Source organism: Pelophylax lessonae (genome assembly GCF_965119305.1).
Source record: "Pelophylax lessonae genome assembly, chromosome: 7".
NCBI lineage: Eukaryota > Metazoa > Chordata > Amphibia > Anura > Ranidae > Pelophylax > Pelophylax lessonae.
In genome coordinates, this window is record NC_138774.1 from 131,837,073 (window position 1) to 131,841,949 (window position 4,877).

The window sequence follows — 4,877 nt, forward strand, 5'->3', positions numbered from 1 at the left end:
TAACCTTTTTAATTTGTATTCCTCTGCAAATGTGTTTTTTTGGGGTCAGTTTTCCCAACTTCTGGTTCTTCTCCCAGATAGATTTTTTTTTTATTTACTTATATTCAAATTCATTGCTATTTTTCAACCATCCCCACCCATCATTGTGAGTCCCCTCCTCCAACCCCCACAGTATTGTGTCACCCATTCCATTTCTGTGTCACCCGCCATTGTGTGTCACCCATCCCCCACCATGTCATTGCGTGTCACCCATCTTCCACACCATCATTGCGTCTCACCCATCCCCCACCATTTCATTGCATGTCACCCATCCCTCCACCATGTCATTGTGTGTCACCCATCCCCCACCCTGTCATTGTGTGTCACCCATCTCCCACACCATCATTGCGTGTCACCCATCCCCCACACCATCATTGCGTGTCACCCATCCCCTATCCCGTCATAGTGTGTCACCCATCCCCTATCCCGTCATAGTGTGTCACCTTTCCCCTACCCCATAATTGCGTGTCACCCATCCCACACCCCGTCATAACGGGTCACCAATCTCCCACCCCGCCATAGCGTGTCACCCATCTCCCACCCCGTCATATGGTGGGAAAAAAAATATATATTTTAATATATAACTCTTGGACATGGGGTGGAGCAAAGGTGGGACTGTGGTCCAGAGCTCCAGATTCCTATGCCGATCAAAGGACATGGTAGGCGGAGCTACAGCGTACTCCTTGGCTGGGGCTCCAGTGCATGTGAGTGTAGCCAGAATCTCGCCACAGAGATGTAGTCCCTGTGGTGGGAGCGTGCACACGCGGGTGCCCCCTTGAGAATGGCATTGCAGAGGGGGTACCGATCTGGGAGAAGAAACGGAAGTGGGAAAAACTGACCCAAAAAAAACCCATTTGCAAAGGAAAACAAATCAAAAAGGTTAGTGAATCCTCAGTACACTAGTGTAAAGGAGCATACTTTTTGGAAAAAAAAAATGTGAGGGTTTAGTATCAGTTTAAGCACTCCATTTTAGATATTTCCATCTACTTTTATTAGTCAGCAACAAACTTTTTGGGTTCCTATCTTCATTGTGAAGAGAGGAATTAAAAAAAAAAAAAAGTGGAACTCTTTCACATATAGTTACAGGTTTTTCATTTAAAAAAAAAAAAGTATAAAATTAAAAATAAAAACACTTTAAAATAACTTTGCTTTGTAACTGCTTTGTACCAGAATCATAGGTTTTGTGTAATTTAAAACAGACAAATTACAAAATAAAATGCACACTTTTTATCTGCACTAAACTTTATTTATAAACCAACACTGCTCGAAAACAGAAAAGGTGTGTTTTGTTTAGCTTTGTTCTGTTTAATTGTCTAAGGATTGTAGAAAAAAATCATTGTTGCAAAATAATTTAATGTCGCATCTTCCTCTTTATGATGCACCAAATGTTTTCTATGGGTGAAAGATCTGGACTGCAGGCTGGCCATTTCAGTACCCGGATCCTTCTTTTATGCAGCCATGATGTTGTAATTGATGCAGTATGTGGTCTGGCATTGTCATGTTGGAAAATGCATGGTCTTCCCTTAAATAGACAACGTCTGGATGGGAGCATATGTTGTTCTAGAACTTGGATATACCTTTCAGCTTTGATGGTGCCTTTCCAGATGTATAAGCTGCCCATGCCACACACACTTATGCAACCCCATACCATCAGATGCAGGCTTCTGAACTGAGCACTAAAACCACTTGGGTTGTCCTTGTCCTCTTTAGTCCGGATGACATGGAGTCCCAGTTTTCCAAAAAGAACTTAAAATTTTGATTCGTCTGACCACAGAACAGTTTTCCACTTTGCCACAGTCCATTTTAAACGAGCCTTGGCCAAGAGAAAATGCCTGTGCTTCTGGATCATGTTTAGATATGGCTTCTTTTTTGGCCTATAGAGTTTTAGCCGGCAACGGCGAATGGCACGGTGGATTGTGTTCACTGACAATGTTTTCTGCAAGTATTTCTGAGCCCATGTTGTGATTTCCAATACAGTAGCATTCCTGTATGTGATGCAGTGCCGTCTAAGGGCCCAAAGATCGTGGGCAACCAGTATGGTTTTCCGGCCTTGACCCTTACGCACAGAGATTGTTCCAGATTCTCTGAATCTTTGGATGATATTATGCACTGTAGATGATAAGAACTTCTAACTCTTTGCAATTTGTTTCTGAGAAACTCCTTTCTGATATTGCTCTACTATTTTTCGCCGCAGCATTGGGGGAATTGGTGATCCTCTGCCCATCTTGACTTCTGAGAGATGCTGCCACTCTGAGGGGCTCTTTTTATACCCAATCATGTTGCCAATTGACCTAATAAGTAGGGATGATCGAACGGTTCGGATAGACCATCGGTTTGACCGAACATTGGCTGTTCGAGGTTCGGCCGAATTTAGAACTTTTTGCTGAAAAAGTTTGGAATTCGGCAACCAGAACCGACCAAAATGCAATGGTTCAGGAAATGGGCTTTAAAAGCCCGTGATTGGACCAGAACCATCAGTAAAAGCCAATTGAGGGGGCAGGAGAATGCTAGGAATGTGATTGGAGTGACTAGGGGGTCCATATATATACCCCTATACAGAAGTTCAGATGTTTTGCCAGCCTCCAAAGACCCCCAAAAAATGCCCAAAAAAACGCCTGCTGCAAAAACACACCTGGGCTATTTTGTTGGGCATTTTTTTGGGTTCTTTGGAGGCAGGCATGACATCTGAACTTCTGTATAGGGGTATATATATACACACACTTATATGTATTTTACAATTACACATATATAGGTGTGATAGGAGCGGAGCCATATTGGTGTTAATTATTTCATTAGCGCAAGTATAGTGTTCTGCTACTTTCACATCTATATATGTGTATGGGTATATATACATATAAGTATGTGTGTATATATACCCCTACACAGAAGTTCTGATGTTATGCCTACCTCCAATAACCCCCAAAAAATGCCCAAAAAAACGATTGATACTAAACCGGCAAGGTGTGAAAATAGTGGACATAAGTGACATAATACGAACAATCTTTTTTTTATGGTTCTGGACATGCTACAGAGCTGAAACTTCACAGGTACACTTTTTAGACCCCCCAGACACGAAATCTCTTTTTTTTTTTTTTCAATAATTGGCTCTCTATCAAAAATGACAATTTTTAAGAACTTTTTTTTGTGTGATTAATAGTCCCTGGGGCATGACCCAGAACCCGAGGCACTTTTTAGGGGCATTTATTGGGTTTTAGGGCTTCAAAATGGTGTTTTTTGATTACCGAAGTTAGGGTCCCATTGATTTCAATGGGGTTCTGAAATCCGGGCCGAACGTTCGGGAAGCTCGGATGTTCTGGCCGAACCGAACTTTTGAAAAGTTCGATCATCCCTACTAATAAGTTGCAAATTGGTCCTCCAGCTGTTCCTTATATGTACATTTAACTTGTCCGGCCTCCTATTGCTACCTATCCCAACTTTTTTGGAATGTGTAGCTCTCATGAAATGCAAAATGAGCCAACATTTGGCATGACATTTCAAAATGTCTCACTTTCAACATTTGATTTGTTATCTATATTATATTGTGAATAAAATATAAAATTATGAGATTTGTAAATTAGTCCATTCCTTTTTTACTCACAATTTGTACAGTGTCCCAACTTTTTTGGAATTGGGTTTGTATTATTTTTGTATAATTATATGTGTGTCCACATGCTTTATGGGTGTCATTAAGAGCTTTCTCACTTCACTTTTTTAATTTAGGGATTTATAGGTTGAGATAGGTAGTCTGACAATGTTACTCTAGAATTAGATTATAGTGAATGTATCTATATGTGTTCAGTTGCTCAGGATAGGAAAACATGTTTTGGTGTTTCCACTGTGCAGTTCTATTTCATTATAGCCTCTTTCAAACATACATCATTCCTCCACATATGTACTTTATGGATCCCTCTATATTTATGGACCCTTAGGCATGTTCAGACCAGGTAATGTCATGTATTTTTGAAAGTCCAATATTTTGTGGAAGCAATTAATCAACAAGAAATAGGTCTATTCTTGAATAAGTAAGATGAGCTTTAGAAAAGAAGGAGGTAGGTTGCTTTCATAAGAGTGTTGGCACCTCCACACTTCGTACATATCTATGGGTTCAATGAAATAGAATAACTCCAATCTGACCATTTCTGCCAGAGACCTCTTATACATCCAGGCATCTATTTTTGCACCACAATGAAGTCCTAGCAGAGGACATAACCAAGTGGTCCTTCTGAATCTTGGAAACTTTCTTCAAAATTTTCTGTGAGCAATGTTATTTTGCATTGGGAAACTATACATTTAAAAAGGTACAGTATATTGGACATTGTTTAGATCACTAGTATGACACTGTATGTTAACACACTTTATCTGTCTGCACTTCCCTGCATGTGAACACAACAGACTCTTTCACAGTGATGAGGACTACTATCACTGGCTTATTTGACAAAAAAATATATGTAAAAAAGGTTTATGGGAAAATTTAAGGGTATTGATGCTGCTAAAATTTGTTTCTTGGAGGCATTGGACATCACAATGAAGAAAGTGTGCCTTTTTTCCAGACCTGTGCATATTGTGTTGTTAAAATGTGAAGTAGCACAGGCCCCACCGTCATAGAACCTATGCTGTTTTGCATATTATAGATTTAAAATACTTTGAGAAGTTTCAGGTCATACCTCTCCATATGAGCAACTTCTGCGTTTCATACTGGGAATCAAGGAGTGAATGGCTGGTAGAAAACTTGATGTACCTTTAACAAAAAAGTACTGAACATAAAGAGCATTAACGTAAAAAAAGCAACACATTGGAAATTCCTGTATTTGAAGTTCAAATAGTATTCACAGAAAATT